The sequence below is a fragment of the Diadema setosum genome, chromosome 15 (assembly GCF_964275005.1).
Source record: "Diadema setosum chromosome 15, eeDiaSeto1, whole genome shotgun sequence".
Classification (NCBI taxonomy): Eukaryota; Metazoa; Echinodermata; class Echinoidea; order Diadematoida; family Diadematidae; genus Diadema; species Diadema setosum.
In genome coordinates, this window is record NC_092699.1 from 28,798,088 (window position 1) to 28,821,333 (window position 23,246).

General features: G+C 37.1%; 1 non-coding gene across 1 annotated transcript; it reads right to left on the minus strand.

Moving 5' to 3' along the window:
- Positions 1-21,292: 21,292 nt before the first annotated feature.
- On the minus strand, positions 21,293-21,366 carry Trnar-ucu (transfer RNA arginine (anticodon UCU)). The gene has a single exon. It is a non-coding gene; the product is annotated as a tRNA-Arg (tRNA).
- Between the last annotated feature and the right edge of the window lie 1,880 nt (positions 21,367-23,246).

Sequence of the window (23,246 nt, forward strand, 5' to 3'; positions counted from 1 at the left end):
TGCGTTCACACGGGGCAAGAGCATCACTGCACGTGGGTAGGAGATGGCAGCCCACCAACTGGTTTACTCTGCAGGGGAAAGCAAGCACAAGGAAATACATCATTATTTGACATTTCACAAGCATTAACACAAAAAAGCTTTAAAGAAGAAATCCACCCCCGAGATAGATAAACTTTAGAAGAAAGAGAAAAACATTTCTTACAGAATGATTAAAAAGATGACTAAATTTGGATAGAAATAAGGAAGATATGACATTTTGAAATTTCATATTTTTTTGGAAAACATTTCTTGACCAGTCCTTATGAATTTTCAGATCAGTAAGTTGATGATGTCATGCTCTCACAATTTCTTATTTATTGCATATACAGAAATGACAAAAATCTCATTTTAGCTGTATGAACATAAAACTTTTCCTAAAACCAAAAATGTTAGCTGTGATATATCTTGGTTTGGGGACATTACTTGTATCAGCTAAAAATAACAATTTTTCAGATTTCCATATATATATATATATAACAAACATGAAAATTTGTGAGGGTTTGACATCACCACTCATTCATTTGAATATTCATAAAGACTGGTAAAGAAATATTTTTACAAAAATGTAAAATTTCAAAATGTCATATCTTCCTTATTTCTTACCCGATTTTTAGTCATTTTTGTATCATTCTGTAGGGAATAATTTTCTCTTTCTTTTGAAGTTTATTTATTTTTGGGGTGGATTTCTTCTTCAATAGGAGAATGCACGAAGACACAGTCTACACAAGGGAAGTCCATATTAGAAGTAGGAGAGGAGGAGGCATATCCCTCCCTCCGTCTCTCTTCCTTTTCCACTGTGAATAGGGAGCTTTAGATTTTAGATGCGCGGACGTTCAGCGGGAAAAAACATGTTCTAAGCGTGCGCAGTTCGTAAGCGCGCGTCAAGTCGATGTATTTTTAGCTTGCGTCGCCTGCGTTTTTCACTACGCGTACTGGGCTATTCTTACGTCCGCACAGTTTGCAATGTAGAGAGCTACTTCATGCACCGATCATATTGGGGGCGCGATTGTATGTTTTATACGTTGCATCCCAGCGTAATCTAAAGCTACTTTTCAACGCAACGCAGGGGAGAGGAAAACATCCAGCGCACTCGTCGTCTCAAACGTCCGCGCGTCAAGATCTAAAGCTCCATGTTACATTTCTGTGAAGACATTGCTACTCTGAAAGCATGCAGACAAAAAAAAAAGGGGGGGAAGGAATACATGGGAGTGTCTCGTAATTCAGAAGCAAGACCTCTCCATCCTGTCACCAAAAAAAAGTTAACAAACAAAACAACAAAGTGAATCATTCTTTCACATGGCAAACATGTTTAGGACCCTTCTTAATAATTCAATACACATATATAGACTGAAATGGGTAGTCATGTTCAGTGTCACTCCTACGTCCAAACTCAAATTGTCATCGATCGGTTGCCTAATTATCTCATCACGTTGATTCATGTAAACATACTCCTGAGGATAGCCCCGTCTTAATATCTTCGGCAGGATTATGGGAAAAACAGCCATGCTGCATGGCTCACTGGAAGAAAAAAAAAAGAAATCACAGAACCATTTCTTTCACAACAGTCTTACTTTTTCCTTTACTAATATTTCAATACCCTTTCAGACAAGGGAGATAACAGACTTTCGTTAAATCATTCAAGGCGACTTTCACACTGGACAACTCAATCAATCTGAACAGACAGCTCCACTTAAAATTAGATGGGAAAAAAACATTGGAATGGAATTTGAAAGCCTCAAATATTTTCCCCAGTACATGACATATATCAAAAGCCAAATTCACATTATAAACATCTAATGTCAGGGGCCAGCTGCATAACAAGATATAATCAAATATCTTATCAAACATCAGACAGGTATCAGCCTTCAAAACTGAGCATTCACACACACATGTCTGTTTTTCTGACGTACATGTATGTTTGATCTCAACTTTTAGACAACAGGACCGAGGGCCCCTTTTTATCAAAAGATAAAATTGATTTATAAATTTCCTTAACAAACAGGCTGCCATAAACTTTATGATAGAAATCAACTATATGATCAATTATAACTCTTCATAAAACAGGGTCTAGGTCTCACAAGTCTTGCATTCACCTACACATGTACTCATAAAATTTTGCTATTAAAGTTCCTATTTCCGACAACAAATAAATGCAAGGAGAAAGAATTTTCATCAAACTGTTCTCTAGTTGATGTCAATGGTTCCAGTACAAATGGAAAGGGTTGTAATTGCTGAATTACTGATAATAGTAAAAAAAAATTAATAATAATACACCGGTAATAATTATAAAGACTTGTAAGGCAATAACACTAATTCACAACCAATTTACAAAATAATGTGATGCAAATCACAGCTTCTACTAAAACTCTGAATTATCAGTGACTTATTGAATACATCAGTGAAAGGCAAATTGTCAATCAGTTGCAATAAAAAAAAAAAAACTTGACACAAAAATTCATTAAGTTGAATGGAATTGTACATTATACAAAACCAATCTCAATCTTTATTTAAGAAAAAAATTTTAAACCTCACATTATCTTATAGAAAAAGGTGGTGGCTTGAGTACACTCTTCTTTGAAAGTCAAAAACATCATAAAGCAGAATTGCTCTTTAACCCGTTGAGGACTTGGTTTTGCTACAACATTTCCCATAGACACTTGCCCGAGTATACTCGGGACTCATCCTAAATGGGTTAAATGGACTTTCTGAGCATGTTGTAATTAGTAATTTGACGCTGTCTAGAAGCAGGTGTGAGAAACTAATATTCTATGGATTCCTATCGAGGGCTTGCAGCTTGCACATTTGGGTAAATTGGAAGAGGTATAATAATGGCAACACCTCACAACTTCCCATAGGTTTGTACAAGAGACTCTCATTGGATTGTACAAGTCAAAGTCATGTCGAAGCCATTTTTGGGTCAAGGTTTAATAACAGCTACAATCTCTTTCCCACTAAAGGTCACAGTTCCAATAGCTCATACCAAGAATACCAATTAATCTGATGTAACCCCATCTCCAATGATCCAACTAACATCATGTCCAGAAAGGAAATTTAGCCATGATTTGTGTACAGTGCAGTGGGAGACTTGGGGCTGATGACATCATTACACTGTACCTCTGCAAATTCAGATAATGTAGTTGCCCCATACATGCTCTGTAAAACCAGAAATTTGTGATGTCCTGTCCAAATCCTAACTGTCTCACCCAAAAAGTGAAGCCATCACAGCATGTCAGAGGAAAGGCGATCCCATTTGTTATATTGCTTCATTGGCTGCCATGTTTCTTTCGATCTCCTGAACATTTGACATTTTTGAGATTCGAGGTTTTGTCGCCCCAAGAGTGATATACTGCATACATTGGGACCTATACAGCAATTTCATGAGTGGTTGGATTTGCGATCGAGAACCATAGTGATGGAATGAGAACTTTCTGATTGTTATCTCTTTTAAGGAGAATAGTCAGTAATTGGAGATGATGGCACATCTGTGCTACTGGAGACAAATATTCTGTTAGTTGTTAAATAGTTTTGCAAATATAGGCCACCTTGCCTAATTCACAAATTAAAAAAAAAAAAACCACTAGAATACATAACTACACAATACTCATAACAGTATCAACTGTTCAACACATATCATATAACATATAACATATAACACTCTAACAGCATTGAACACAATATATCTATAAATGACTCTGTGTTTCAGACATGTTGAGGAAAACAATGCCTTCCCACATCCGTGTGGAAAGAGGAAATTAATGATATCTCACTTTATGTCCCCCCCCCCCCAAAAAAAAAAAAAAGATAAATAAAAAAAAAAAACCTGTAAAACCTGTCTTATTTGGAATTGTTTGATTTGAATGTGTTTGTGTGTGGGTATGTGTATGTGTGTGGGTAGAAATATCACATGATGAGTAGGCCTACTTTGCAAGTTATGCATCGGTCACGAGAGCAAGATGGCTATTAACCCATTGAAGACGAGTCCCAAGTATACTCAGGCAAGTGTCTATGGGAAATGCATGTTGCAGCAAAATCAGCCCGTCCTCAAGGGCTTAACAGTGCCCACTGCAGAATAATATTGATGACTCAGTGGCCCTCAGATAACCACTACTTCTGCAAAATATGTAACACGTCTCACAGAAATTCTTGGTGATCTGCTATGTTAATACTTAGTGCCCGGTATTATTGTTGGTTTTGTTGTTGTTGTTGCTGCTGATTGTGACTTGTAAAGGGCAAGTCCAAGCTATTTGATCACACAAGACTGAAAATTCAAAATGGGTCAATCTACATAAACTTGGTATCATTTTAAAGCTAAGAAGTTAAAATACATGAATTTCAAAAAGAAAAAGTAAAAATTCTTCCGCATAACCAGCAATAAATTAATTAATCTGCATAAATTAAAATTTAGAGTAACGCGTGGGACATTCAAAAATTCTGCATTTTAAAATATATCTTTTAATTTTTACAAGTTTTTATGAAAATAAGTATGGTGACCTTAAGTCTGAATAACAAGTTATCATGACTGTGATTTTCAGTTTTTCAACTGATTAAATATGCAAATGAGGGATGGGCCAAAATTAGCATGTCCCACGCGTTACTTTTTTAGGTCATTATTTCTCATTTGCATAAAAGTTAATGATTTAATTGACTTGAAACTTTCAAAAGACCAAATTCACAATGGACCTAATCATATCCAAGCGATAAAAAGTTAGTCTGATAATTCTCATACTTGCAATTTTCAATTAAATTTAGTAACGCGTGGGACATTTTAGTAACACGTGGGACGATTTGTGTACAAGTCAATGGAAGTGTACTAAATCTTAGTCTTCTATGGGAAATGTGTACATTATTGAGGGATTTTTTGTAATTTTCTGAATTCTGACTTGAAATTTGGTGAAAAGTTCCACTTTGGATAAATAATTCACAAAAGGTCATTACATGCTATTTTCAAGGTCACATTCAAAGTCAAATGTCAAAAAATAAAGGATAACACAGGCATTTCATATTTTTTATTATATCTATTGTTCTGATGGGTCTAAATCATTTGAATTTGCAAGAATTTATTAGAAATACATCTATTTAGATAACTAGTACCCCATATTAAAGTTTCTCTGAGCAAATGTGCAATTCACATCACAATATTCATAGTGACAAAAATGTCCCACGCGTTACTTGTCCCACGCGTTACTATACCTATCTTTCTATAATTGACCTTGAGAGAAAACAGTTTCATGTTTTTTTCTGAAATGTTTTGTTTCAGGTACAGTTATTATTGTAGAAAAAGATGTTTGCAATGATTTTATAGTTTACCAAGTATTTTCACAATAATTGAGATAAAAGTAAAAGAAGAAAAAAAGGACAATTTTTGTGGTCCCACGCGTTACTGGAGAATAAATTTGCATAAATTAAATACTGAACGCGTGATTCTGATTATTTCTATTGTTTTGAACAAAGATACCTACTAGCTATCAAAAGCAACCCAACATATGAAGTTTCAATCTTAACATTGCAATATAGGGCTAAATCTTCTTGTGATGTCCCACGCGTTACTGGTGCAAAATAGCTTGGACTTGCCCTAAAATCTAATCATAATTCCCCTGAAGCAAGTCACAAAATTCTATGATGCTCTGATTCGAGGATAAAGTAGATTTGAAAATAAAGTCATGATGAGCATATAGTCTGTCTGGGTACTTCTCCACATGCATGTATAAACAACCAAAACACTGAAAAAAAAAAAGGATAACACAGGCCTGCCAACATTCACACATCAAACCAGGGAGATTCTAAAGCATAATCAGGGTGATACCTTGCATTTTACATGAATCTCAAGAGGCATCAATACACATATACAACAATGTACGTCCCAAATCAGGGAGGTCTTTATATTTTTGTCAAGATATGAAGTGATACATGTACTATCTACAAATAAATCTTCAAGTAGCCTCACTGTAAAATCTGGGAGACATCTTACAGCTCTGGTAACAGCTAAAAATGCATCAGGAAGTTCAACCAGTCTTCTTCACAACATCTATAATGTAGCTTTTTGAAGAATCATTCACAGCTCCCTTTAAATTCTTCAACAGAACCACAGTTGGTCATTAGGATTTTTTCTCTCTCTCTCTCTCTCTCTCTCTCTCTCTCTCTCTCTCTCTCTCTTTCAGGTTCACATACTTACTGAGGGGAGATCCTGGATAGCATTCTGACCCTGAAAAGATTCAAGCAGTGCAAAGGCTAGGATCTGCACACATTTTGCAAAGTCTGCCATACTGGGGGTTCAGCAAAGGTGGCTCATGTATTGGGATTCATACATGTACGTCCCATTCACACACACCCGGAATTAACCAAAATTTGAACATTGGTTTTTGCAATGCAATGCAACAACAAATTATTGTATCAATTTTGCCATTTTATGCATTGTGATGCACATTTGGTCCAGCTTGGTATTTTTGGGCATCACGTATAAAGCATCAATTTTCATAAATTCCATAATGCAACTCCCCGCAAACTAGGTTTGCACACTACATGCCAGGGGTCATGCTGTGGTCACTGTAGAGGCATGCGCAGTCTACAGATTTGAATGTTCACTTCAATTTGCAGGCGAGTGATTTTCTTGTGCCAAGGTGGCAAATAAAATTATTTCTCACCCTGGGATGCAAAGACTGATAACTTGTGTGTGTGAATACAGCTTCTGCCTAAGCGAGAATAAAAAAAGCAGTGCAGGTGGAATAAAGCATCTAGGTGAACTGCTAAAGCCCAGAGTAGAGAGAGAGAGAGAGAGAGGGAGGGGAGGGGGGATGGGGGGGGGGGGGTAGGGGGATGGGGGGGGGGGGGAGGAGCAACATCACCGACACCCAACAGGAGATACGCTGAGCAACGGAGAGATGCGTTCCAAAAGGCACTCCTCTTCACCTGCACATAGGAGACACGAGAGACGCCCGCAGTGTGCATTCCAGCATTCCACGCTTTGCGAATATCTACCATATGGATGTTCTCTCTCTCCCTCCCTTTCCCTTTCTCTCTCTTTCTATCTCTTTCTCTCCCACTGTGCAACGAGAGGCATCCGCATACTAATGGAAGCCATTTTGCCTCGTGCTTCTTTTCCCCTCCATGGGGTGGGAGTGGCATGTATTTCTGCATTCTCCTCTCACACAGGCTAACAGTCTCCCTCTTATGAGCATTTAAACTACCAAAATACAGCTCAATTTCTAAATTCATAGTAGAACTTTAGTAATGTTATTTTGTCTTCTTGCATCTGCTGTCATCTAAACCGTCACATCTGTTTCCTCTTTCATAGTGCTGTCCCCATCAAGATGCTATTATAATATGACAGCATCTTTGCAGAGGACATCATTATTAATGCTTTCAATACCATATCTGAAGTGCCCATAGACTTTATACGCGGGTCACCAGGTTCCCATACTGAACAGGTTAATGTAAATGTCCACAACGTTACAAAAGACACTTCCTCCACAGTGACTTGTCCATATCATGGGCAACTGGGCAAGGGGACTAATACTTTGAGCAGGCAAATGCCCATTTGAGTCAACTGCCCTGACTTAAAGTTTCAGCTGCCCTCTTGGTTTTGGTAAGTACATTTCGATGTTACAAGTTGTACATGTACAACATAGTATTTTCATTCGATACTGAAGGTAGAATTATTCTTGACAGTATTACAATGTTAGACCAACCACATGAATGGAAAAAAAACTAGAAATGTCGCTACGGCGACTGATGCCTCCGCCATAATGCATGATTCTCCCAATAGGTGTATAGTACAATGTCTTGACAATGTGTGATGACAGTTTCACATAACTGGCAAAATATCGAAATAACAGGTTTGTCAGAAATATCTTGAATGTTCACTTTCCACGAACTGGGTTTGCTGTAATTGTCTATTAAAGAGTGCAGGTACACATATTTGGGGAATTGAAAATTTTTACTTGACTTCTGACCGACCTTATTATAAGTTTATGCATTGAGTATAATTTTCAAGGTATGAAGAAAGAGTGTAATTACAGTACAAAATATTTTTTTTTTCATTTAAACCTGACCTTTGACCCTTAACCTTTGACCTTTGACCTTCTGGCTGGAAATTTCCAAGAGAATCTCCATCAAGTAATACATGTACATATATTAAACACTTTTAAAACTAATAATGCAATCATTGCATATACTAGTATGCATGTATGAGGGAAATACAGTAGTAACATTTTGAGGAGTTGACCTTGACCTTTGAACCCCCTGACTATTGACCCATGACCCCTAAATTCCCTAGATAATCCCTGCCAGTCAGTACATGCATATGTACCATGCTCCATGAAGATACATTGAACCATTTGCGAGAAAAGTGATATTGCAACATTTTCACCTAACCTTTGACCTTTTGACCTTTGACCTTATGACATGAAACTCTCTCTGGAGAATCCTTACGCAGTAGTACATGTCTACACTAAGTTTCAAGAAAATAACTGCGGGCATTGCATAGATATGGGGGAAATAGCAACATTTTTAGCATTTGACCTTGACCTTTTGACCTTTGACCTCTTGTCAATGTCACTAGAATCTACTCAACTAATTGTCCCATCATACATCATCCTTGGACCAAGTTTGGTGAAAGCTGCTTCATCCAGTTTTGAGTTATCACATAAACAGATAAATTTTAGGATTTGACCTTGATCTTTGACCTTTGACCTCTGTCCGATTTCACAGAAAAACTAATCAAGTAATTGTCCCATCATATCATCCTCCAACAAAGTTTGGTGAAATTTGCTCCATACAGTCTTGAGTTATCGCGTAAACGGATACAATTTCATGATTTGACCTTGACCTTTGACCTTTGACCTTTAGCCGATTTCACCCAAAATCTTATCAAATCGTTGCCCCATCATACTTCATACTTGGACCAAGTTTGGTAAAATTCCAGTAAATATTACTCAAGTTATCGCGTAAACGAAAGCGGACGGACGTACGGACGTACGGACGTACGTACGGACGGACGGACAACCCGAAAACATAATGCCTCCGGCACCACTTCGTGGCGGAGGCATAAAAAGTGTAAAACAAACATCATAATTATAGAGAAGGAAAGAGAGAGCAGTTAGGAAGAAAAAAGATATCAGAGAGCACTGTTATTTTATGTGAAAGACTTTAATTCAAGAGGCCTGGTTGAAGAATATCAAAAGAAATTTATAACGTCACAGCCATACGTAGGCTGCGTTTATCTATCCGTTGTTGAGAGAGAGACTCACGTTTCTAAACGCGTTTGGAATGGTGTTTGCAAACATGGTTTGAAACGCGATTCTCCAGGTGCCGCGTTTATCTAACCATCATACAATCGCGATTCAAGTGGTGTCACTGCGCAGCTGCTTTGCGCCGTTTGACCCGGGAAGCAAAGGTCAACTGCATACCACCAAACAAGCCTCATCAGTCACACACAAATAATAGGCAGAGAACACAACTGGAAACATCTGGAATTTGACCTTGAGATATAAACGCGTTTCAAAATGGCATTGCGTTTATCTACTCACAGAACGGCAATCGTGGTCTCAAACGTGTTTCAAAACGCCCTTTGAAAGGCGTTTCAAAACGGCATTTCTCAACCTGTTTGAAAACACGGTTGCGTTTATCTAACCCCTGGAAATGCCTCAAACGCGTTTAGGATCGTGATTCTGCCTCAGAAATTTTTTAGATAAACGCAGCCGTAGAAAGATTGTAGATCAGAATTCATTACGCATTTCAGTATTGTGGAGATAACATACTATTACTGAGCCAAAAATTTGATATGACTGGCACGCACATACATGTATATCCAATCAACATTTGTATGTAACAGAATTCAAATTATTAAAGATAAAACTTTTCATGCAGTTTGATTTTATCTTATTACATAAATTTTATATATTTCAAGGTAAATTCCATTTGCCATTTAAAATCTCCCTTTTTGCTACTGTCCAATGTGGATAAGAAAATAAAGGTGTTGGAATAGTATGTTTTACTGCTCTCAATCTGGACTAGTTTCTATTGAACTCTTTCAAAGTTGTAATTTTGATACTGACAATACAAGTCCATGTAGGTAAAAATCTATCAAACACATTTCAACATGCCCATTGCCATTTGTGTCAGTACTACAATTGTATGTTTATGCACGGGTCCGGAACAAGTTGTCAAACTTGATATCATCACAATTTACAGATTCAATTGGAGCACCTTTTGATTCTATTCTGAACAATTATAATGTATGTAACTAAATTCAGAATGAAATCTAGCGAATTTATTTTCAAAAATAAATACACCACTTCTCTGAAGCTTTTGAGAGTTAGACTGCCCATGTAAATATTGATGGTATATCTAACTGTAAAGAACATACTTCAGTAAGAGCTGTACCATATGTTACTTCCTTTTTCTTTCCTTCATTTTTTTTTTCTTGAGCAAAAGGGGGTGGATGAAATATAATTCATGCGATTAATACTAATGGGATTTGTAAATTTATGTCTACATAACATCCCACATACATACCAAGACTACTGTTCTTTGATGGAAAGTGATTTCACCACGAATGGGTTTAATGAATTGTGGTCGCAAATATTTGCTTTAGCTTCTTAATTTCTCTTTTCTTCACAAGCGCTCAACTCATGTGTATTGCAGATCTGTTATACTAAGAACAAACATACACCAGTAGGGACATGACGTAAAATCAATGATCTCAAGAGTTGATCAATAAATGGAATTCTATTTTCGCTAAAATCGGGTTCAGTGCAAATAACACTGACTCAGAGTCACTCCTTGTCTTTCAGGCTTTTGATCACAAAAACTCTACTATAATGCATCACTGCATTTGACACGATTTGCTTTTCACCCAAACTTACAGCATTCATATATGTATCATGGTTCTCAAAGCTGTTTAGAGCAGCATGCTTATTTGTAGAACAGGTCGCATTTTCTTTTGCTTTTCAGCATTCAGTGTACATTGGTTTTAATCTTTAAGTCTACACTTCTAAAGTACAGTCCTGAGTACTTTAAATTTCTGCAGAAAGGACTTCCAATCATGAAGTTAAAATGAAATGAAATACGTTTTTACACAAAACATTCTTCATTCAGTGAAAATCACAATACTGTACAGGCCTTCAAACTTATCATTATGTTTACGCAGCCATAGCGTAAACATGTTGTACCAATGTTGAATTGAAAATTAACTGTGGGTCGAGACAGCAGCTCTACAATTGCATTAAACTCGTCTGAAGCAGTATGTTTCCATACAGTGGAAAATTGCTTTAAATGCAATTTAGACAAGTAAATTATGCAGCATAAAACTAGCCATGTGAGGAAAAATATAAGATTCCCATTACATCTGCTTCTTTTTTTTTTCCTAACCCACACACCCAGGATTTACAACTGTTTTGAAATGTACCTCAATTTGTGGATAATCATCCTCCAGTTAATGGGACAATAAAATGCACATTTGAATTTTATGAATTGCGTGTAGTGATGATAGCTATAGCCACATGTATAATACCGGTATTTTGCACTGCTTAATTTTGTCGCAGCTCAACGCATTGCACTGTACTTGAATCCAGAGTAAACTTCATGTTTTTGTTTTTGTTTTCTCTTTTCTTTTCTTCCCAGCAACCATTAGAGATATGGGCAGTGCTCACTCTAAATTGAATTTCACTTGTTTGATAGCCCCCTGCTTGTTTGATCGTTTGCTTCCATTGTCACCGACACTGTCTGATAGGATTACTGGCCAGGCCGCAGTTAATTCCCTAATTTCCCTGCCACTTCCTGCTCTATGACAATAATTCTGGCAGTCGTAGCAGGGTGGTTCATCTTCGTCCCCTCCAACCTTATTACTATTTGGCAGTGTGACAAGCTATCATGCCAGAAACTATGCTCTGTATTCGACTGTGACACCACATCACAGTACTGTACATGACACGCTACAAATTAACAAGGAAAACAAAAGTTGAGAGAAAAATGCTTGGCATTTACGATATTTTGTTTCTTTTTAGAAAAAGAAACAATCAGACATACAACTGCAAATGAAAATTCTCCTCAAATTGTAAGGCATCTTTAATAGTAAACAAATTTCTATGAAATCTGAAGAGAATTATTAATGAATGGTAATAATGATCGCAACAATACTGGTTACCCAAATGATGAATTTTCAAAATCAATAAACTTCATGTTGCATTTTGGAGTGCTTTTGTATGATGCACTAATTATATGTGCCACACAAAGTATGGAGTAAAAACCCATTTAAATGAAAACACCTTTGTATAAGAAAGTTTTTAAAAATACAAAAAGAAAAGCAAAGTACTGTACACCTCAAACTCAGAGAAACTAACAAAAAAGTTACAATACTGATCAAAATAGGCATTGCTATAAATAATTAATCAATGTATCAGTACACACACTCTAATGAGCACAGAGTGAAGCTTGAGGTCAATGGGAAAACATGACTTACAGCATAGGATTGTATCTGTGTCCCACTGTACATTATTAAAGGGACTGGACACCGTACAGTACTGGTTGAGGCGAGGATTCAGCTTGTAACATTTTGCAAGTTATTTAGAAACCACTCTATGAAATATTAAAGAGCATACCACAATTCTAAGAAGAATCAAATGTTTATTTGAACAAAATCGGGTTTGAAATGGCTGGGATATCTAAAAACAATGTAAAACAAAGAGATCCTAAAAAAAAAAGTTGTGGCCTGTCAATTTTATTAGGATCGCTTTTTTGGGGGGATATCTCAGCCATTTCATGACCAATTTTCATCACATAAACGTTAAATCTTTCTTGAAATTACATTCTCTTTCATATTTCATACGAGGATTCTCATTATCTCACAAAAAAAAAAAAAACCTGAATCCTCACCTTAACCAGTACTGCACAGTCCCTTTTAAGCTGATCTGTTGCTTGTGAAAATTAAATTGATACAATGTACTTTCAATTCACTTGATATAAACATGACACAAAATTAACATTGAAGCTTGGAGCATATTATGATACCGGTATCTCGTAATGATTTACACAGTATACATATAACACTTACATTTTAAACAAGACAAAAGTAGCGATTTACTTGAATTGATGTCAGCAAATAAAACCTATCATGACATTGAATGTCTTACAAAAATCAGGGGAACAAAACAGAAATGAAGTATAGAGGATGCAAATAAAACTAAATCTTATTCTCAAGCAAATTCTAGTGGGAGAAATCTCCTTAAAAAGTACAGATATGCTTGTATATGTATGTCCCTTGGAAGAGAGAAAAAAAAAACACAGAGGTAGACTAAGAAACATGAAAATAAAACACAAAAATATTGACTCTCACAAGGTGTACACCTGTATAATTTGTAGGTCATAATTTACTTTATAATCAGTCAATCCTTCTAGACTATCTTCTTCTGTTCTTCCTCGTCCTCCTCTTCTGTCCATTCCTTATCTTTGTATGTCACTTGAATGATAATTTATTGTGATGTTAATGATAAGATTCTAATTACCATCATGGGGGGCATTTCATAAAGAGTTTTGTTTGACAAATTTGTTGGACAGATTTGCTCTCAGCCAATCAGATACAAAGATTTCTGTAGCTTATAACAGATTGTCAGAAGAAAAAAAAATCAGACAAAACATTTCATGACGTTCCACCCACTGTGCTTTGTGTGGAATTAAACCATGTACGTATGTACGTATGTAGATGAATACTCTGTTGGGTTGTTGTTGTTTTTTTTTTTTCCTTCAGGGTGACAATCAATGTCAAATTGTTCATTGCTGTGCATGAGACACAAACAAGTCTAGTTAACACAACAAACTGCCTTGTAATGAATTATGCATGCATGTACAAAACATTGTAGGAATGTCTGACGATCAACAAACAAATAAAGAAAACCTCCACTATTATACTTCAAAGCTGCTGCCAAAATGGCACAGTAACCTTGTACTGTTGTTGTGTCTGTCCAAACTGCATGCTCTGTTTATCCACCTATCGGTATCACTACGGCCATGATGCCAAAACGCTATCATGGTCACAGACAAACGTCACTGGTCTATTTAACCAAGATCTCTAGGCATGAGGGCATATGTTTTGCCAATGACACATACATACGTGTAGACAGCATTCAATGCCAGAATTAAAGACTTGCAACTGTTCGATGTCCTGTTTTAGTCTGGTCATCAATGCTTGGATTACACAGCATCTCCTGTTATTAGGAATGCTAACCATTACACAGCCATATGTGCATTGCATGGAAATCCAAGGTATATGCTGTTCAAGAGTAGGCCTATTGTATGACTTTGTCAGAACCATTGAACCATTGTTTGCATGAAACTAACCCATTAAAGGAATGGCATAGTTGTGGTTGAGATGGGGATTCCTGCTTAAACTTTTTGCCAGATAATTAGAAACTGCTTACATGAAATACTAAATAGCATACAATTCTAACAGGAATAAGAAGTTCACTTGATAAAAATAACTTTTGAATTGGCCCAGTAACAAAAAACAAAGTAGAATATTAAACGGATTCCAATAAAAGGTGTGTCCTATCTCTACCAAAAACTATCATCCCTTTAACACACTGTGTGATAACTATCAACATTACAACATACTGAGGTCAACTCAGGATTCATGGTAGTAAGATTAAAGGGAAACTTGAAGTGCTTCACATTTTCACTGATTTCCATTTATTTCTAAAAGTCAAAACATTACTACTGGACGCTACAATTAAGATTTTAATCCCACTTGCCCAAATGGGCATTTGCAGGCCTGCCAATATCCACCCATTGATATCAGGGATACTTCATAGAGAAAACTAGATATATCGCTACGGCGACTGATATGCCTCCGCCATAATGCATGGTTCTCCTAATAGGTCTATAGTACAATGTCTTGACAATGTGTGATGACAGTTTCACACAATTGGCAAAATATTAAAATGACAGGTTTGACACAAATGTGCTGAATGTTCACTTTCCTAGAACTAGGTGCAATTGGATGAATGATTAAAATGTCAGAGTGCAGGTATTTGGGGAACTGATGATTTTTACTTGACTTTTGACCCTTTTATAAGTTTATGCATTGAGTAATTTTCAAGGTATTGAGAAAAAGTACAATTTCAGTATCAAATGGGAAAATAGCATTATCTAAACCTGGCCTTTGACCTTTGACCTCACAGTTCCAAAGAGAATCACTGTTAGGTTGAATATGCATATAAATGTGTAAGTTTCATGATGATACCTTGAGTTACTTTTGAGATATGGAGGAAAAAGTGCAATTCAGCACTTTCATTTGACCTTTGACCTTTCGGCAAGAAACTTCCCACAGATATATATTGGGTGATACATGTATACATCAAGTTAAAAAAAAAAAAAAACCTTCAGGCATTGCATAAATATAAGGAAAGTAGTGATATTTTGAGGAGTTGACTTTGACCTTTGACCCCCTGACCTTTGAACCATGACCCCCAACTTACCTAGATAATCACTGCCCATTGGAACAAGCATATATACTAAGTTCCATGAAGATACCTTGAACCATTTGCGAGATATGGAGAAAAACATGAATTTTCAACCTTTTTTTTCCACAAAATATCCTGTGACCTTTGACCTTTCACCCCGTGACCCTAAAATCCACACAAAGTATTATCCCCCCAGGATATACCCTCATACCAAGTTTGATGTAAAACCACCACACGGTTCTTGAGATATCGACAAAAACAAAACGGGACGGACGTACGGACGGACGGACGGACGGACGGAAAACCCGAAAACATAACGCCTCCGGCCACTTCGTTGGCGGAGGCATAAAAAAATGTTCAGAAGGAAATTGTGGAATTACTGGTTGCATCCTGCAGAATCACACAGACTTGACATATGGGCAAGGTCCCATATTTTGCATCCTACAGAGTGTAAATAGTGTTAATGCAAGTGGCCACTAAATTGTAGGTGTAATCAGCGGTGGATCCAGAGGGGGGCGCACCTTGCGTGCTCCGGGCGTGCACCTCCTCTTTATTTGCTGCTAAAACAAAAGAAATAAAAAAAAACATTGGGGGTTGTGTGCGCTCCCTTTAATTTTGTAAAGGCGCCTCCCTTTTCCAGAATTCCTGGATCCGCCACTGGTTATTTCCTAACAATGCCCCTAGGAGGTGTGCAGGTGATTTTGCAGTACCCAGTACTCTGCTTTACAAATTATAGCAAATTTTTTATTACAATCAAGACAAATTGAAGTAGTGGTATTTCAAAGGCATATATCTTACCTGCTATGCTGTTATGAGTTTGTTTGGTTTTGTGCAGAAATGAGGAAAAGAAATGTGACATATGAAAACATGTTGAATTCTGTTTAAATGTACTTTTATTTTTAAAAAGTTTTCATTGTCCTGCAGTGATGTCACGAACGAAATATGAAATGAAACATTGCTGCAATCACCCAATCTGCACATTTGGGTGAACTTTTTATTGAAAGGTATTGAATAACATCCCTTGCAGCCCACAAGCTGAATTACAGACATCTAAGGATAAGCATGGATACATTCAAATACAAACACACATTACAAATTATTTACTATTGCACAATAAAGTTTACCTTTACCGTTAACAAAACAAAAAACAAATATTACAATTACAATTTCTAATACCTCTGATTTTATTTTCATTAATAATTTCTATTGTTTATACACATAACCTTACTAAAAACTTCTTTTTCATCTATTCATCTTCTTCATCATCTTCTCTTTTTCCCCTCCTTATAAACTTTACCATCCTCTTCTTCACTTCCCCTCCTTCAACCTCTTCTTGCTTGTCCTTCATTATATAGCTTGCTCATCTTTATTACATACTCAGTAGTTATACAAACTGGATTGAAGTCATCATTGTTCATACACTGTTCATACAGGCAATTAAAACAAGCACACACTTTCCCATCATCAACTCATATCTTCCATTGCACCAATAAACACGATAAATCACCGATCTGCTCATACACAAGCCTTGCTCTTTACTATTCACTGCAGTGAACATCACAGTCTTTTAAACGTTAACAGCGCAGTAGTACGCGACGGACACTACGGGCCTGCCAATGTCAACTAGCCCGCTGCAGCTCCGTGCGGCGAGATATGCAAAGTGGTATCAAGGCGGCACTAGAATCTCGTACATTCCACCGAAAACACCCCAGTAAAATCGCACAAATTCATTACACCGATTGACTACACTCTTTTTAGGCTATATACACTTACCAGTGTCAAATTTCGTCGATTTTCCTTGTGCAAGGCCCAATGATAGTTCTCTATTCTTCGGCAGCCGGTTTCACTCTCCTGCTAGGTCGGTCGGATCGATTCATTCAATCATATGCACAGAGCTCAATATGCAATGCCAATGGAATCTCGTGATCATACTGTGTATGCTGCGCATAACAAGTGCTCTGTATGTGGACGTAGATGGCAGCATAGCAAGCCGAGTGTTCATGAGAAGTGCTTGTGATTTGAGGGACGTGCACGGTGTGGAGAAATAATGATGACTTCACATTTTCCTTGATTTCAATTGATATAAGCTATTTGTTTTGAAAAAAAAAAATGTGATTATGTTTAAGCTGAAATTGTTATGATCATCGAGTGATATGAATTATGAATTCAAAGGCATAATGTGAGGTGTGTGTGTGGGTCTTTTTTTTTTCGATACTTGAGTAAAACAATGAAATGTTCTTAAAAGTATTCTGTACTAATGTTTCGTTTTATATTTTGTGTATAGCGAATGTTTTACTATTATTGTGTATTTTTTAATGTATGGTAAGAGGAAGGAAATGAAATATCATTAAATATATATATATACTATATATATATATATATATATATATATATATATATATATATATATATATATATATATATATATATATATATATATATATATATACCAGTAGGACCTACGCAGTGTTTCACTTCAGAGGACTGGTAATGTTCATAACATTTATTGTAACCACTAGGGCACTCACTGATAGTTGGAATCAAATCAACAAGCACCTTTTTTTTTTCAGTCACAACAGCTACTGCAAAATCAAGGAAGTCAAGGAGCTCAAGACCAAGCTTGCCTTGGCAACATCAGCTATGGCTGAACCTGTCGGGATAATACGGAGAAGCAACAACATAAGTCTCCTAACCACACGGAAGCTTTACAAAATTAGTCACCAGTCATGTTCATCCTGCTGTTTACGGCCAAGACGGATAGCCGAGACTGTACCAATTATAGGAACTATGTAGTCATTTGAAACCAAGAGTTTTAGGTGCCTCCTTGGCATCTCTTGACCGGAAAAAGAACTAGTTTATTCCCAGTTCGTTCGACGTGAACAATATCATTTTCCACACAGGTCCTCATGAACCCCTTACATTAAAGGGTGTGTACAGTTCTGGTCGAGGTGAGGATTTAGCTTTTAACGTTTTGTGAGATATTCAGAAACTACTCTATGAGATGTCAAAGAGCATGCAATTCTAAGGGGTATCAAAAGTTTATTAAATGAAAATCGGTTTTGAAATGGCTGAGATATCCAAAAACAAGGTGAAACAAAGAGATCCTAATAAAAGGCGTGGCCTTTCGCCTTTTATTATTATCACTTTTTTTTTGATATCTCAGCCATTTGAAAACCAATTTTCATCAAACAAACGTTGAATCCTTCTTGAAATTACATGTTCTTTCATATTTCATAAGAGGTTTCTCATAATCTCACTTAAATAGGAATGTTCAAAACATGAATCCCCACCTCAACCAGTATTGTACAGTCCCTTTAACTGTAATGTGGGGGGAAACTGTATTGGTTTGGCCAAATATCCCGCCACAACTACACTCTCTCCAAGTCAATTTGTATTACTAGTATGCCAGGAACCTTGGAAGTGGCAGAGGAAGAAGTGTTATTTATAGACAGCCCAAGCGCTGGATGGACAACAGTAAGACTGGACACGACCTGACAGCCCCATACTGACGGGTGCACGTCACGAGTTCGACACCCACGAATCACACAATCCATGAGTCATACAGTCCATGCAGGGAGGTGGCTTTCCACCTCCCTGGTCCATGGGTCATACAGCCCACAAGTTATACAGCCGACGGTTATCTGTACGAGTCGTACAGCCAACGAGTTCGACATGAAGCAAACAAGGCCCGCGAGACCCACACGTTAAGCCCCGCTTGTATGATGTCGAACTCGTGGGCTGTTTTTACCTAGCATAGAACTCATAGGCCTTATTTGCCTATATAGTGTCGAACTCATGAGCTGTGCGACTCGTAGGCTATATGACTCGTGGGACTAATGGGCCTTCTTCAATGTCGAACTGGTGACGGTATAACTCGTGGGTGTCGGTCTCGCGGGGTGGTTCCAGAGCGCAGAGGACAGAGCCAATTGGCGAAAACTGATCTCCACCGCTCCTCTAGTCTCTTCATCTTCGACAGTGAGTGAATATTTTTTTTTTCTTTTCGTTTCTTTTTCCAGTCCTATCGATATATCATGATTGGATGAAAAACATGACGTAGACCTATATAGAGGATAGCTTAAACTAGGCTTGATGCTAGGTCATGGAGTTAGCTAGACGACCAGAAGCTTGACAAGTAAAACAGATTACATCTATAAAGCATATACCCGTTTTTTTTTTTTTTTTTACACCTCGTTATAGATAATGTTCAATTACTTTTAATAGTTTCGCTGTAAGTCCGTTCTAAGTGGTGCGGTCAAGTGATATTTTGAAATAGATACACAAGATATAACATGTAAGATCCGGTTTCTCTCTAATTGATTGCCGTTGCCAAAAAATTATTCATAAGTTATCCGGGCCATTACCCTATAGACTTACTTGAGAATCGTACACAAAGATCGTTTTTGGTTTTTTTTTTAATACAACGGTTTGTCCTTGACATATCTGCTGCATGCGAAGATATTGCACTCGAGACGAGTCTCTCCTGCTTTAGAAATGACAGAGAATTTTCAAACGAGAACTAAACGAGAACTAAAAAACACCCTCATAATCCAGTATACTTCTGACACATAAATATTCATACCACCTGGTCAACAAACACCCTAAACAATGAGTTCAGGGCCATAACTGAAGTAACATTCACCTCATCACACTGATACACAAAATAACACTCAACGTACAAACCAAGATTCATCCCAACACAATGCACACCGCACTGCACCGCACGTCCCTCGCACAATTACTTCCCACTCAGTGAGTGGCAAGATTTTCTTTATGTATCTCTTTATTGTGCCCTTTGCACAATTACCCCCACTCAGTGAGTGGCAAGATTTTCTTTATGTATCTCTTTACCTGGGGCCATCTTCCTCGTCAAGCTTAGCTTATGATGATGGTCCCCTGCATTTCATTTTTATCATTTCCTATTGCTTCCTTTCATATATGATATTCGTTCTTGAAAAAAAAGAAAAAAGAAAATGTATGTAAGATCCAAACGTTACGAATATTAGCTGTGTAAATGACTATGTAAGTATTTTGTTGATTTGTTGATTTGTACTGATTTTGAAATGCAGGAATAAAAACTGAACTGAACTGAACTGAAGAATAATCTGATCGAATATTTGTTTTTAGTTGAGTTGATCTGAATTTGAGTTAAACATGCAATGTCATTACCAAGAATTACAGTGCTCAGCTACATTAGTTTTGAGATACGTTCATACACCCCTCCGCCACATGCAAATACAAAATGTGCAACTGCATTTTTGTATTTTATTCTGAACGTTTGTTGAACTCCAATACTTTCATACTCCCCGTCTGCAATTAGCTAAGAGGACAATCTTTACCTGATGTTCAATATGACTTAAACAAGAAATGTACAAATTTCAGGCAAACGGAATAGTAATGGTATAATGTAAGAGAAAATCGTAAACATGGACTGAACACATCAAATTTATGGAATTTTAAAGTTTCAAAATATTTCCAAGAAATAGTGACTATTTTTATATTCTTTTCATCAAAATCTATGAAAATTGGCCTGTAGATATTACGCGTCAATACAAAATGCTCTCATCTACAAAATCAAAATTAAGTGAAGTTCACCGAAATTGAGCAAATTAATTTCCATTCTGAAACAGAAGCAATAATGTGTTCATAGGGGCCTATCTTATGAAGTACGCCATCTGTTGGCACTGTTGCGGAACACGCTTACTGCGTACTATTATGTGTGAAGATCCCGTACAAAATATTGCGTCAGTGTACACCGTTATCCATTCGAAACAGTTTCAAATTGGCAACAAAAAGAATGTTTCCATCCCCGCCGGGACTCGAACCCGGAACCTTTGAATTAGAAGTCCAATGCGCTGATCCATTACGCCACGGGGACTGGTTGCGCAATCAATGAGTATTCCACAACTTTGACTTCGTAGCTGCGTGATAGTATAGATGCGAAAATGCAATGAGTATCTGGTGTTGCGCAACCGGTCTGTGATTGTGTTTATTATGACGCTGCTCCTGTTTTGGTATTTTTCGGAAAGGATCAAGCATTAAAAAAAAAAGATGTGCTCATGTGTATGTATGTGTGTGTTTTTGTCACAAACACAAGAACAAACACACTATCTTTGCAAATCCTAAACAAGGTGATTGTACTCCGGGACTTTAAACTGTTGAATTCAATCCGACTATTATTTTGTTAATTGTGTTATTTGAAATCAATAGAACTGAGTGCTACATAAATAAAGATCACTATACAGTGTGCATCCCCCCCCCCCCCCCCCAAAAAAAAAAAAAAAAAAGGTAATCCAACTTTGGAGGGCTACTATTTCTTAATTGTCACTCAGCTCAATGTTGGCTGTGAGAAAAGAGGAACTCTTCCTCTTTCCATTGATACTTAATTATGTTGACAAATTTCATGCATGACTGAGCACATTAACTTTAAAGAAAACATTGCCCTTTTTTTTCCAAGTTTGAGTGTCACATGAACAAGGAACAATGAATGTCTCACCTGATGAATGACATCTGTCAATGAAAGTGGTCGATTAATAGGCCAGCCTGCATGTTTGTGTTTATGGTTTCTTTGAACCTTTTATGGTCCATACCCTTCAACATGGCCATGTTCTTGATAACTTGGTCACTCCCAAAAAGGATAACCCATTATCCATTTTCTCCCTTTATTCTCAAAACATGGTTTATTGCTACGAGCCATGCGTGGAATGTCCGTGAACAGAGAAAATGGACTGTGCTGGTTGGCCTTTTGGGAGTGACCAAGTTATTGGACAGGTGGCCATGTTGCAGGTTTGATATGGACTATAAAATGTTAGAAGAAACTCTGAATACAAACCTAAACACAAAAGTGCATTCGTATAGGCTGGCCTGTTTATTTGAACACTTTCATTGACAGATCTTATCCCTTCAGTGAGACATGCATTGTTCCTTCATGTGACACTCAAACTTGGAAAAAGGGCAATTTGTCATTGTTGTCTTTAAAGTTCATGTGCTCAGTCATGCACGACATTTGTCGACATAATTAGGCATTAATGGAAAGATGAAGAGTTCCTCTTTCCTCACAACCAACATTGTGCTCTTCGTAGCTGACAATTAAGAAATGGTAGCCTTCCAAATTTGGATTACCTTTTTTTTAAAAAAACGCACTGTAATGTTCCAGTATGATTTTAAAGTGGCCAAAGTAGTCCTATTTTTGCAGGCAGTTAGTTTCTATTAAGTCAAAATGTTGCTTAATCTTATTTTATCGGGTCGTTATTCCGATGGATTCTTAATTCGACAAGGAAATGAGGTTCGTTATTCCAAAACGCAAATTCCCTTTACCTGCCTTTTCATTAATCCTAAAATGGAACAGGTTGCATTGACCTGAACATTTTGTGGCGTGAATGAAATGAGGTTCGCTATTCCGAAGGTTCGAACGAATCCGAAAATGAAAAGAAGTGAGTATAAACATACCTTCGGAATTACGTCGGAATCACGAAATTTCTTTTCGGATTAACAAACTTTTTGATCCAATAACATTTTTATTTATTCATTTTCGGATTAAAGAGCCTTCGGATAACGAATCTTTAGAATAGTTTCATCAAACGAGGTAATTGAACTGACGCAGCTTTCAGATTCTCCCCACACTATTTTGTTCTCGTTAGATCAAATGACCCATGAACAGACGGAGTTATGCTCGGACAAAATTTTACGTTAGAAGAATACTTTATTTCATATATGGCACAATCAAATCACACACAACTCTATATGCATGTATATGCA